At 48.5% G+C, this 14,397-nt stretch overlaps 1 long non-coding RNA gene across 1 annotated transcript; it reads right to left on the bottom strand.

The window, feature by feature from the left end:
• Nucleotides 1-760: 760 nt before the first annotated feature.
• LOC115478456 lies at nt 761-7,414 on the bottom strand. The gene is made up of 3 exons (XR_003943526.1): nt 7,394-7,414; nt 5,887-5,889; nt 761-839 (listed from the first exon to the last, which is right to left on the bottom strand). It is a non-coding gene; the product is annotated as an uncharacterized LOC115478456 (long non-coding RNA).
• Nucleotides 7,415-14,397: the final 6,983 nt, after the last annotated feature.

Raw genomic sequence — 14,397 nt, 5'->3', positions numbered from 1 at the left:
ATTGCTTATTAGACAGAAAACAGAAGGTAGGGTTAAATGGCTATTTTTCTCAACAGTGGAGGGTGAATAGTACAGTGCCACAGGAATCTGTACTAGGACTGAAGCTATTTAACATATTTATAAATGATCTGGAAATCAGAACAAGTGAAGTGATTAAATTTGCAGATGACAAAACTATTAAAAGCTGTCAAAACCCATGCAGACTGTAAAAAATTCCAGGAAGACCTTAGGAAACTGGAAGCCTGAGCATCGAAATCCAGATGAAATTTAATGTGGACAAAGACAAAATGATGCACATTGGGAAGAATAATACAAATCATATTGCATTTAATTCTGGTCGCCTACCTCAAAAAATATATAGCGGAATTAGAAAAGGTTCAAAGAAGAGTGACCAAAATGTTAAATGGAAAGGTTAAAGAGGTTAGGGATCTTCAGCTTGGAAAAGAGACAGCTGAGGGGGGATATGATTGAGGTCTGCAAAATCCTGAGTGGTGTGGAACGGGTATAAATGAAGCAATTTTTCACTGTTTCAAGAAGTACAAAGTCCAGGGGACACTCAACAACATTACATGGAAATATTTTTAAAACAAATAGGAGGAAATATTTTTCCCCTCAAAAAAATTTATGCTCTGGAACTCACTGCAAGAGGATGTGATAACAGTGGTTAACATATTTGGGTTTTTAAAAAGTTTGGACAAATTCCTGGATAAAAAGTCCATAGTCTGCTATTGAGATAGACATGGGGGAAGCAACTGCTTGCCCTGATACTGGTAGCACGAAATGTTATTACTATTTGGGTTTCTGCCAGGTATTTCTGACCTGGATTGGCCACTGTTGGGCTAGATTGACCATTGGTCTGACCCAGTTTGGCTATTCTTATGTTCTTATGATGTATAGTGTATCAGTCACTCAAGTTCTGTAAGTTTGGCACAACCTCTTCCCTCCCCCACAACATAGCAGTATAGTAAGTGACGGCAGATAAAGATCTGAGTGGTCCATCCAGTCTGCCCAACAGTTACTCATATTATCGATTCATGATTAAATCAACAATGAATGTGATATTATGTGGAGGGGCATAATCGAACGGGACGTCCAAGTTTTCCTGGGGCCGTCCTCGAAGGATGGCCCCGTGAAGGGACGGGGAACCCATATTATCGAAACAAGATGGCCATTCATCTTTCATTTCAGTAATACAGTTGGGGACGCCCAAATCTCAACATTTAGGTTGTCCTTAGAGATGGTCGTCCCCGGTTTTAGGCGATAATGGAAACCGAGGACGCCCATCTCAGAAATGACCAAATCCAAGCCATTTGGTCATGGGAGGAGCCAGCATTCGTAGTGCACTGGTCCCCCTCACATGCCAGGACACCAGCTGGGCACCCTAGGGGGCACTGAAATGGACTTCACAAATTGCTCCCAGGTGCATAGCTCCCTTACCTTGTGTGCTGAGCCTCCCAAAATCCACTCCCCTCAACTATACACCACTACCATAGCCCTAAGGGGTGAAGGGGGCACCTACAGGTGGGTACAGTGGGTTCCTGGTGGGTTTTGAAGGGCTGGGCCTGGGTCCGCCTGCCTGAAGTGCCCTGCACCCACTAAAACTGCTCCAGGGACCTGCATACTGCTGTCATGGAGCTGGGTAGGACATTTGAGGCTGGCACAGAGGCTGGCAAACAAACTTTTTGCAGTTTTTTTTAGGGTGGGAGGGTGTTGGTGACCACTGGGGGAGTAAGGGGAGGTCATCCCCGATTCCCTCTGGTGGTCATCTGGTCAGTTCGGGCACCTTTTTGAGGCTTGGTCACAAGAAAAAATGGACCAAGTAAAGTCGGCCAAGTGCTCGTCAGGGACACCCTTCTTTTTTCCATTATCGTCCGAGGACACCCATCTCTTAAGCACACTCTAGTCCCGCCTTCGCTACGCTGTTGACACGCCCCTGTGAACTTTGGTTGTCCCCGCGATGGAAAGCAGTTGAGGGCACCCAAAATCGGCTTTCGATTATGCCGATTCGGGCGACCCTGAGAGGACGCCCATCTCCCGATTTGTGTCGGAAGATGGGCGCCCTTCTCCTCTTTTGAAAATAAGTCTGATATTTTATCACGAGTCTTTCTTTGGCATTTCTGGGACATGAACTGTAGAAGTCCGCCCAGCTCTATCCTTATGTACCACCTACTGGAGTTGCCATCAAAGCCCACTCCAGCCTATTGAAATCCGTCTTGTCATTTGCAGGACCCAGACCATAAAAGTCTGCCCAGCACTGTCCTCGGTTCCAGTTACTGAAGTTACCGTTGAAGCCTTTTCCAACTTATCCTAAATTGGATTGCCATATACAGAGCAGGGGTGTAGCTACGGTTGGGCCTGGATGGGCCCAGGCCCACCCAATTTGTCCTGCTCCTCCAATCCGGTGCTGGTCTTCTAGGTGCCGGTTAGGCTGCAGGGAGAGTGCTGCACAGCCTGAGCCTTTCAGTTCTGCCCTGGCTCAGCACCAGTGGCGTAGCTTGGGGGGGGGGCGCAGGGGGAGCAGTTGCTCCCCCAAATAGATTTGTTGAAAAAAACGGCACCTATGCGCATTCACCGGCACTTTAGTTCCTGCAGCGCACGTGGTTGCGATGCCACCTATGCGCATGCAAAGCTGTCTTTCCGCTTGCATGCGGTGCCACTTACCAGAGAGTGCACTGGCTGGATCGGATTTGTGCCTTGCTGCAGATGGTTGGCAGCGTCGCCTGCTTGCCGCTTGTCTGCTGCCCGAGCACTCCCAGTCTTCTATCTCCCATCCTCTCATTGCACTGGCGTTCCTAGGCTGGCTGACATCCGGGGCGGATGCCGATGCGCCCCCCCCCCAGTGAAATTACACCCGCCCCAGGTGCAGCGCAACTCCCCCCCCCTGGCGAAATTACACCCCCCAGGTGCATTTTTACCTGCTGGGGGGGGGGGTGCCCGCACGCCTGTCGGCTCCGAGTCCACTCATTCCCTGCTGCTCCCTCTGCCCCGGAACAGGAAGTAACCAGCAGGGAGGGAACGAGTGGACTCGGCCAACAGGCGCGTGGCACCCCCCCCCCCAGCGGCGTGCACTCGGGGCGAACTGCCCCCACCTTGGTACGCTACTGTCTCACTGTGCTGCCTGCACTGCTTGAAGCCAAGAGAAGGAGCAGAACGTCGTCCAGAGAGCTCAGCCGCAGCCATTGTGGCAGTAAAGTAGCTTAACACACAAGGCTGCTGCGGATGAGATGAGCTCTCTCGACAACGTTCTGCTCCTTGAAGGGAAAAGATGTTATTGGGCCCTTGCTGCCTGGGTCAGCCTTCAGTTGGGAGTGCGACCCCTAGAGTCAGCACTCACCATGGCCCCAAACAGGAACAGGAGTCAGAATATGGAGCACAGTTTGCAAAGCTCTCGGAGTCTGCACCTGCCACCACATGCATACAAATTTGGTCTGAAGCCCAGCTGCCCAGGTAAAATAAATGCTTTTTATCATGTACAGTGAGTGTTTGCTGTTGGTGGGCTTCTGGGTGGGGGTGGGCTCTTCACAGCCTAGGGGAAGAAAGGTATATTGAATCATTAAATATGCATTTTTCCCCTAGGCAGTGTAGAGCCCATCCCCACCCATAATTTTCTGGGTGGGAGTGCGCTCAATGCCCAGGTTAAAATAATAATAAAAAAAAGTTGTATATCTTTTTACGTTGGCGAGTTTTGGGGTGGGGAAGTTCTCTGCTGTGCCCAGCTTAAAATAAAAAAAAAAGTTTTATATTTAATGTAGGTAGGTTTCTGGGTGGGGGTGGGCTCTGCAGTGGTGTGCTTCAGGCATGCCAGACTATGGTGGGATGAGTAGGGGGTAGGACAGGGCTGACACTAGGCTACAGGGAGGGGTGGGGGTTAGGGTGGGGCTGATGCCTAGATAGGGGATGGATGTGGGGAAGGGGAGGGCTGATGCCAGGTTATAGGAATAGATGGGGGGTAGTGTAGAGAAAGGAAGGGCTGATGCCAGGCTACAGGGATGGATGGATGGGGGGTAGGAAAGGAAGGGTAGGACTAATGCCAGATTATAGGGATGGATGAGGTGAGTAGGGAAGGGAAGGGTAGGCCTGATGTCGGGCTACAGGGAGGAATGGAGGGGTAGGGAAGGACAGAGCTGGGCAATTGATGAGGGTTGGTCTGTGTTCTGCATGTGACTAAAGTGATTCTTCTGGCATGTGGTTTGTGTTGGGATCTATATCAGTCTGAGTAGTCTGACTTTTCCAGTGAGACGCATATTGCTGTTGTGTATATTCACTGCTGCCTTTTTAAAGGTACTGTTATTAGTATTTGTGTGTTCAGAATTGGTGTTGTTAAAGTTTGCTACATAGGATTTGAGCATGTATGTGGTTTATATTAATACTGGACAGCTGTTGGGCAGACTGTTTATTAGAAATCCTTCATCAAGTGCACTTTAAGGCATTATTTAGGAGTATCTCAAGAAATGCTACTCTCACTTATATACATAGTGCCCACCCATATTAGCTCTGGCTACGCCACTGATACAGACACTGACCTACAAAGTCTTCCTGGCACCAGCCTTAGTTCTTTACAGCTAGAGTAGCCATCCAAGCGTCACTCACACATCCATTCCCTGCAGCCATATAAATTTTTTTTTATTTTTTTTATGTATTTTTGTTAAAGGGGCGATCAGGGAAGACCAAGCCGTAGCGGAGAAATTAAATGAATTCTTTGCTTCGGTCTTCACCGAGGAGGATTTGGGAGGGACACAGGTGCCGGAAAGCGTATTTGAAGCAGGCGAGTCAAAAGAAACTAAATGAATTCTCTGTAAACTTGGAGGATGTAATGGGTCAGTTCTGCAAACTGAAGAGTAGTAAATCACCAGGACCTGATGGTATTCATCCCAGAGTATTAATAGAAGTGAAAAATGAACTTGTAGAGCTACTGTTAGTAATATGCAATCTATCCCTAAAATCGAGTGTGGTACCGGAAGACTGGAGGGTAGCCAATATTACACCGATTTTTAAAAAAGGTTCCAGAGGAGATCCGGGAAATTATAGATTGGTGAGTCTGACATCGGTACTGGGCAAAATGGTAGAGGCTATTATTAAGAATAAAATTACAGAGCACATACAAAAACATGGGCTGATGAGACAAAGTCAGCACAGATTTAGTGAAAGGAAGTCTTGCCTCACCAATCTACTGCATTTTTTTTTTGAGGGGGTGAACAAACATGTGGACAATGGGGAGCCAGAGGATATTATGTATCTGGATTTTCAAAAGGCGTTTGACAAAGTGCCTCATGAAAGACTCCTGAGGAAACTGGAGAGTCATGGGATTGGAGGTAGGGTATTACTATGGATTAAGAACTGGTTGAAAGATAGAAAGCAGAGAGTAGGATTGAATGGTCAGTATTCTCAGTGGAGAAGGGTAGTTAGTGGGGTCCCGCAGGGGTCTGAGCTGGGACCGCTGCTTTTTAACTTATTTATAAATGACCTAGAGATGGGAGTAACTAGTGAGGTCATTAAATTCGCAGATGACACAAAGTTATTCAGGGTCGTCAAGTCGCAGGAGGAGTGTGAAAGATTACAGGAGGACTTCGCGAGACTGGGGATGGGTGTGCAAGTGGCATATGAAGTTCAATGTTGACAAGTGCAAAGTGATGCATGTGGGTAAGAGGAACCGGAATTACAGCTATGTCATGCAAGGTTCCACGTTAGGAGTCATGGACCTAGAAAGTGTTTAGAATTTAGGGGTCCCCAGCCCCCCCAGGAAGGCTAGAGTGACCTTAATCTGACTCCATCTCTAAATAACACTAGTACTGGGGTAATCAGGGAGTTATTGCCTCTAAGGGAGAAGTTAGGTCTAAGGAAAAGATACCAGCCTTATGACAAGTTATTCAATGCATTTATACTTACAGCCTTTGATCATTAAGTGAAGCCCACAAATCATCATTTGGAATGAGGAGTTTATTTGCTAAGGTATAAGTCAAATCAGTGATTGACAACAGGCATGTACAATCAATTAATTATAGGAATATAATAAGCTGCAAACAGGTGTTAATTATTTGCTAATCTTTTATAATTTCTTTTACCAATTAGAGGTTTTACAAGGGAAAGCAATTAGGTAATTTGTTAATTCTGCTGGACACATTGGTTTCCCTTGGAGAGAGAGTGCCAACCCTTGTCTCTCTAACTCAAACCAGGAAATACCCAGATTTTTATAGGTGCCCTCAGGATATGGGTAATATGACAGTAGATATACCTGATTGGGTCTATGCTAATGTCATGGTTGTCACTGATTGGCTCATGCTAATGAGTAGCTTCTATCTTGCTACGCCTTTCCTTTCTCACACCAGCTGACCAGCTGACCACAATCCTGCTCACAGGAAGTCTCCCTCCTCTCTGGAACAGCTAGTTCCCTATTTTCTTTGCACCTGCTATGACTCACTTATTTCTCAACTTGTTTTTCTAACTTACATTAGAGAAAATTCCACTTTGTAACAGATATGGGCTTCCATTTTGTGCTGAATTCCTCCATTTTGTTTCCATATCTATTAACTTTTCCTAATTTAGCTTATTTAGGCCTCAATCTGGGCTACAAACTAGGCCATACTTTTCCAGTAAGCTCCCAGTTATGTCAGCCATCAGATTTCTGACTCAGCCAAGGTCTGTACTGGCCTGAGCTCTGTGACTGGGCCCTCCACCATTCCAGTGGGGAGGTCTCTGGCTGTACCATAATTATACAAAAGGGATCTGGGAGTCATCGTTGATAAAAACTTCTGCTCAGTGTGCTGCGGCGGCTAAGAAAGCACACAGAATGTTCAGTATTATTAGGAAAGGGATGGAAAACAAACACGAGGATGTTATAATGCCGTTATATCGCTCCATGGTGCAACCGCACCTCGAGTATTGTGTCCAATTCTCGTCGTCGCATCTCAAAAAAAAAATAAAGGAATTAGAGAAGGTGCAGAGAAGGGCGATGAAAATGATAAAGGGAATGGAACGACTTCCCTATGAGGAAAGGCTGAGAAGGTTAGGGCTCTTCAGCTTGGAGAAAAGGCGGCTGAGGGGTGATATGATAGAAGTCTACAAGATAATGAGCAGATTAGAGCGGACAGATGTGAAGCATTTGTTTAGACTTTCAAAGAACAACAAAACCAGGGGACACAAGATGAAGCTAGAATATGGTAGATTTAAAACAAATAGGAGAAAGTTTTCTTTACTCAGTGTGTAGTTAGATTCTGGAACTCGTTGCTGGAGAATGTAGTGACAGCAGCTGGCCTTAAGGAATTTAAAGGGGGTTTGGACAGATTCCTGAGGGAAAAGTCCATTGAACGTTATTAAAATTTTTTTTTTTTTTTTGGGGGGGGGGGGGGGGGGAGTTGCCGGGTTTTTGACGCCTGGATTGGCCGCTGTCAGAGACAGGATACTGGGCTTGATGGACCCTTGGTCTTTTCCCAGTATGGCGGTGCTTATGTATTCATCATCTATTTTCTAAATAGAGATCCTCTGTGTTCATCCCACGCCTTTTTGAATTCCGTCATTGTTTTTCTCTCTACCACCTCCCTCGGGAGGGCATTCCAGGCATCGACCACCCTCTCCGTGAAAAGAATTTTCTGACATTACTCCTAAGTCTACCACCTGCAACCTCAGCTCATGTCCTCTAATTTTATCATTTCCTCTTCTCTGTTTCTATATTAATACCTTTCAAGTATTTAAATATCTGTATCATATCTCCTCTGTCCCTTCTGTCCTCTAGGCTATACATATTTAGGTCTTCCAGTCTCTTCTCATATGTCTTATGCACAAGCCCCATATCTTCTGATAAACTTAACTTATATTTTGTTTCTTCATCAATACTCTGTAATCCCTGTTACTATGTAAGCCGCACTGAACCTGCTCTGAGTGGGAAAGCGTGGGGTATAAATGTAATAATACATAATAAATAAATATAATTTTTGTTGCCTTCCTCTGGACCACTTCTAGTCTTTTTACATCTTTAGCAAGATACGACCTTTAAAACTGAACAAAATACTCCAGGTGGGGCCTCACTATCGACTTGTACAGGAGCATCAACACCTCCTTTCTTCTGCTGGTTACTCCTCTCTTGATCAGCCTAGCATCCTTCTGGCCATGGCCACTGCTTTGTCACACTGTTTTTTCGCTTTAAGGGCCTTGGACACCATCACCTCAAGGTCCCTCTCCCCCATCTATGCATATCAGCCTCTCACCTCCTAGGACATACAGCTCCCTTGGGTTTCTACTCCCCAAATGCATCACATTGCACTTTTTTTGCATTAAAGTTTAATTGCCGGGAGATCGCGCGAGACATGAGCTGAGTAGCAGCGCATGGTCGGAGCTCTGAGACCCATGCCCGAAAATTAACGATTCTCTCGGACCCAGACCTAAAATTTGACAAGGATCATAACCCTCATATAGACAGATATTTGAGGAACACAACTGGAGCGATGGCGCAATGAAATACAAAGAAAGAAAAGCTGGAAAAAGCAAAAACGGACAGTCCCGAGCAATCCAAAATGGCGGAGGCCGACCCGACGCAACCTGGGGGATTTTCCGAAGCCCAACTCCGGCAACTCACGGCGGCAGTGGTAAGGGCCTGGGATCCGAAATGGGCGGAGATGGAGCAAAAATTAGAGACCTTGGCCGCACAGTCCGACGGTCTAAGGACGAGAGTGGGAGACCTAGAGACCCGAGTATCGGCCCTGGAAGACGACAGCAGAGGTTACAGCCCTGAAATAGTTAGCCTTAAGAAGCAGCTAAAGGAAAGCCACGAAAAATTGGAAGAGTTAGAAAATCGTTCCAGACGGACTGACAGAGAAGATTCCAGACCGGAACCTAACGAGTTGGCTCGAAGACTGGCTTGCAAAGGAGTTGGCGCTCACAGACACCATAGGCCCAATAGTGATCGAAAGGGCGCACAGAGTGGGGTGGAAAACGGATGACAAAGCGCGCCCGAGAGTGGTTGTGGCTCGAATCTTTAATTACTGCCACAAGATAGAGATCTTACAAGGCTTCAGAATGTGCAGAGACTCCCTACAACATGAAGGGAATAGAGTCCTGATTTTTCAAGACTTTTCATCTGAGGTACAACAACAAAGACGCCAATTTCAGCCGCTGTGTGCTGCCTTGGCAAAGAAAGACATACGATTTTCATTGAGATTTCCCGCTATATTAAGGATCTCAATTGGAGGCCAATGGAAGTCCTTCAGGGAAGCACCTATAGCAACAGCGGCAGCACGAGAAGCTGACCTAATCAATGCGGAGTGAGGCAGACAACTAACTGGGAGCGAGAGACATACAACAAGCGTATGAGTACAAAAGGAAAGAAGGGCATGGACTCATGGGCGTAAGTGATCTCCACATTCCATCTTCTAGAATAGAGGATGGAGCCGGGGTGTTTAAAAGGGAGGAAGAACAGGGAAGGGAGGGGGATGGGGGGTAGGAACACACCTTCACACATTTTTACTAGATAGAAACGGACAAGAGAAGAAAGTAAACGAGGAAATGCACATAAAAGACTTTCAAGGTCAGCAACATGCCAGTTAAACTAATAACCTGGAATGTAGGAGGGATAAACTCCCCAATTAAACGGGCAAAAATACTGACTGCTTTGAAAAGTCACCGGGCAGACGTGGAGGGGCATAATCGAACGAAAACGTCTATCTCCATGGACGTTTATCTCCAAGAACCGGTCCGTGAAGGGGCGGACCGAACCGTATTTTGGGAAAAAATAGACGTCCATGTTTTATTCGACAATTTGTGAGCTGGGTGTTTTTGTTTTTCAGCGATAATGGAAAATGAAAGCGCCCAGCTCAAAAATGAATAAATCCAAGGCATTTGTTCGTGGGAGGGGCCAGGAGTCGTAGTGCACTGGTCCCCCTCACATGCCAGGACACCAACCGGGCACCCTAGGGGGCACTTTTACAAAAAAAAAAAAGTAAAAGAGCTCCCAGGTGCATAGCACCCTTCCCTTGGGTGTTGAGCCCCCCAAATCCCCCTCAAAACCCACCACCCACAAGTCTACACCATTACTATAGCCCTAAGGGGTGAAGGGGGGCACCTACATGTGGGTACAGTGGGTTTGGGGGGCGGTGTGGAGGGCTCCCATTTACCAGCACAAGTGTAACAGGTGGGGGGGGGGATGGGCCTGGGTCTACCTGCCTGACGTCCACTGCACCCCCTAATAACTGCTCCAGTGACCTGCATACTGCTGCCAGGGAGGTGGGTATGACATTTGAGGGTGAACATAAAAAGTTGTGAAACGGCATATTTTTGTGGTGGGAGGGGGTTTGTGACCACTGGGGGAGTCAGGGGAGGTCATCCCCGACTCCCTCCAGTGGCCATCTGGTCATTTAGGGCACTTTTTGGGGCCCTATTCGTGGAAAAACAGGGTCCAGGAAAAGTGCCCTAAATTCTCGCTAAAAACGCATATTTTTTTTTCCATTATCAGCGAAAGGCGCCTATCTCTGATCGGCCGATAACCACGCCCCAGTTCCGCCTTCACTACGCCTTTGACACGCCCCCATCAACTTTGTCCGCATCCGCGACAGAGTGCAGTTGAAAACGTCCAAATTCGGCTTTCGATTATACCGCTTTATTCGTTTTTGTGAGATAAACGTCTATCTCCCGATTTGGGTCGCAATATAGGCGTTTTTCTTTTTCAATTATAAGCTGGATAGCGTGTATTCAGGAGACCCACCTTAACGATATAGAACATACGAAGCTAAAAAGGATGTGGGTGGGAGAGGTTTTTTCGGTACCGGCACAGGGGAAGAAAGGAGGGATAGCAATACTTTTCCGTAAGGGACTGGCATACAGAGCATCAATGCTGGCCACCGGGAGAGATGGGAGATACATTATATTAAAAGTGTGGATGCCAGGGTTGGAACTCAGGTTAGTGGCCCTTTATGGCCCAAACAACTATGAACCGAACTTACTAAGGACACTGAGAAGTAAATGTGTCACTGAAGGAAAAGAGAAACTGATAGTAGTGGGAGACTTTAATTTGGTACTTGACCCCCAGATAGACTGCTCAAACAGCGCCTCACCACACCACTCTGGGAAACGGACTAAAGAGATAACGTTATTTGCCAGGGAACTTAACTTAATTGATGTGTGGAGAACATTTCACCCACTAGATAGGGAATACACACACAGATCGAGAGCCCATGGCTCACAATCCCGCCTAGACTACATATTGGTAGACCGCACGATTTTCTCCCAGGTGGTAAAAACGGACATAGGCCCAGAAGAAATATCGGACCATGCCTTTGTGTGGGTGGAAATAGACTCATATACGGATAAAGCTGGGGGTAGAGGATGGAGGTTTCCAACTTATTTATACACAGACCCACAGTTTGCAAAGTACTTTACGGGTAGATGGGAAGAATACGCACAGCATAACATCTCACATGCACAAACACAACCTATTTTATTTTGGGAGGCCTCAAAGGCAGTCCTTAGAGGAAATATTATTGCCTACAGTAGCAAGCACAATAAACGCAGATTAATGGGAATTTTGACGCTAGAAAGCAAACTGAAAAAAGCACAGAAAGCATATGCACGAAAGCCGTCAAAAGATACCCTGGATGCTTTGCAGTCAGCACAAATAACACTCAATGCATTATTACATGAGAAGGAAAATAGGTCCACGCTGTTCTATAAGTTTAGACTGCACAAATTTGGCAATAGAACAGGACACTTACTGGCAAATATAATCAAAAACCAGGGAGGCCCTAGAACAGTGACTACCTTAAGAGACCATGCAGACAAACTGACCAATGATCATAAGCAGATCGCCCAAATTTTCACAGAATACTTTGCCACACTATATAAAGGTCAAGAAAATGCTCAAGGGGAGGGCCTCACTGGTTACCTTCAGAAAGCTGGACTTCCAAAACTACAAAATCAACAGATAGAAGATTTAAATGCACCCTTGACTCTAAAAGAACTGCACAAAGCAATTAAGACACAAAAACTTTGATCGGCTCCGGGACCTGATGGACTCTCGGGGGAATACTATAAGTTGCTGCCCCCTGGAGCCCTGAAGCACCTGTTAAGCTATTTCGAAGAGGTTATTCAAGAAGGTCACTTCCCAGCATTTGCCAATTCAGCTCTAATAACATTAATTCCAAAAGCGGGGAAGTCACCAGAAAGACCTGGGTCTTACCGACCAATATCACTACTAAATGTAGAAACAAAACTGTTGGCAAAAATCATGGCAGACCGCCTGGTGGCGTGCCTGCCTGACCTGGTTGGGCCTGAACAGGTTGGATTTATCAGAAACCGGAGAGCGACCCACTGTCACGTCCCACGTCCATACCTGCGCTCCCGCTGTGGGGAGCGGGAGCCAGCGGCATCCGCGGCGTCCGGGACAGCGGGAGAGGGCCTCCGGAGGAGCCGGCGCTACCGCAGGGTCGGGCCGAGGCCGGCGACCCGCTGGAGCGAACGCCGGCCTCGGAGAAAGAAGCTTCGCGCCGGCCAAGATGGCGGCGCCGGCGCCGACGCCTCTTGTTTCCCGAGGCTGATGGATTCGGGAGCTCCTCCCATCTCGCGCCGGATTGGCGCACCCGGACGATGACTCCGCCTGGAGTGCGGGCAGGCCAATCCGGGAGCTCCACCGCCTCCCCGGGGCCGGATTGGTTGGTTCCCTTCCCGGGGGGGGCGCAATATTTAAACTCTGAGACCAGAGAACCTGATTGCTTCCGGTTTTTGTTCCCGAAGCAGGTCCAGGGAGTTCGTGTTACGGATGGCTAGCCGCCCTTGCTAGCCACTATCCAGAGACGGTGATTGTTACCCACGGAGGACTAGCCGCCCTTGCTAGCTACTATCCAGAGACTGTGACTGTTACCCACGGAGGACTAGCCGCCCTTGCTAGCCACTATCCAGAGACGGTGATTGTTACCCACGGAGGACTAGCCGCCCTTGCTAGCCACTATCCAGAGACTGTGACTGTTACCCACGGAGGACTAGCCGCCCTTGCTAGCCACTATCCAGAGACGGTGATTGTTACCCACGGAGGACTAGCTGCCCTTGCTAGCCACTATCCAGAGACTGTTACCCACGGAGGACTAGCCGCCCTTGCTAGCCACTATCCAGAGACGGTGATTGTTACCCACGGAGGACTAGCCGCCCTTGCTAGCCACTATCCAGAGACGGTGATTGTTACCCACGGAGGACTAGCCGCCCTTGCTAGCCACTATCCAGAGACTGTGACTGTTACCCACGGAGGACTAGCCGCCCTTGCTAGCCACTATCCAGAGACTGTGACTGTTACCCACGGAGGACTAGCCGCCCTTGCTAGCCACTATCCAGAGACTGTGACTGTTACCCACGGAGGACTAGCCGCCCTTGCTAGCCACTATCCAGAGACTGTGACTGTTACCCACGGAGGACTAGCCGTCCTTGCTAGCCACTATCCAGAGACAGTGATTGTTACCCACGGAGGAATAGCCGCCCTTGCTAGCCACTATCCAGAGACTGGGCTAGTTAGCCTCAGATTGCTAGCTGCCTTGGTAGCCGCTGTCATAGACTGTGTTTGCTGATTGCCGGCCAGGCCAACTGTCAACCCCGCGGTTCCAGCAGTCCTGCTGGCCGCCTGCAGCTGAGGGCTCAACCCTTGGTGAACGGCGGCCGCCGCGGGTGAAGATTCGGGGTTGCACGGCTGTCCTCTGAGGTCTTTCAGGGCCTTAGGGGACCTAAGGGCTCACCATCAAAAGAGACAAGACAGGAACCGGAAGCCATGAGCTCGCCTACGCAGCCTGATCTACGGGACCTGGCTAAGGTACTTCAGCAGCAGCAGGAGCAGCTGAACGCCCTGTCAGGGGCGCTCCAGAATGTGTGCTCTCAACTTTCGACGCTTCAGGTACAGAACCAGGCCGCTGCGGTCCAGGGGGCCGCAGCGGCTCCCCGTTCGGGAGGGTTCCGCACGGGACCTCGGTTCCCTGAGCCCGCACGATATGATGGAGCCCCCGGAGGTTGCTGGGGTTTCCTCAATCAGTGCAACCTGGCCTTCCAGATGCAACCGGAGGCATTTTCATCCGACCAAAGTAAGGTAGGATACATACTCTGATTGTGCGAGGGGAAGGCCCTCTACAGGAACAGCAGGATCCCATCTTGGACGATTATGCCGAATTTCAGCACCGTTTCCGCATGGTGTTCGACCTCCCTGGCAGACCATCTTCCGTGGCTTCGGAACTGCTGCGGATTCAGCAGGGCAAGGGGACGGTGGCGGATTATGCCATTCGTTTCCGGACCCTCGCCACTGAGTTGCGTTGGAACCAGGAGTCTCTGGTGGCAATCTTCCTGGAAGGATTGCAAGAGCGAATCAAGGACGAACTAGCAGGACGGGAGGTCCCGGGACAATTGGACGCCCTGATTTCGCTCTGCATTCGAGTGGATACCTGG

The sequence above is a fragment of the Microcaecilia unicolor genome, chromosome 10, assembly GCF_901765095.1.
Source record: "Microcaecilia unicolor chromosome 10, aMicUni1.1, whole genome shotgun sequence".
NCBI classification, from domain to species: Eukaryota; Metazoa; Chordata; class Amphibia; order Gymnophiona; family Siphonopidae; genus Microcaecilia; species Microcaecilia unicolor.
Note: the sequence above shows the minus strand (reverse complement) of the source record. Positions and strands in the feature narration are given on the sequence as shown.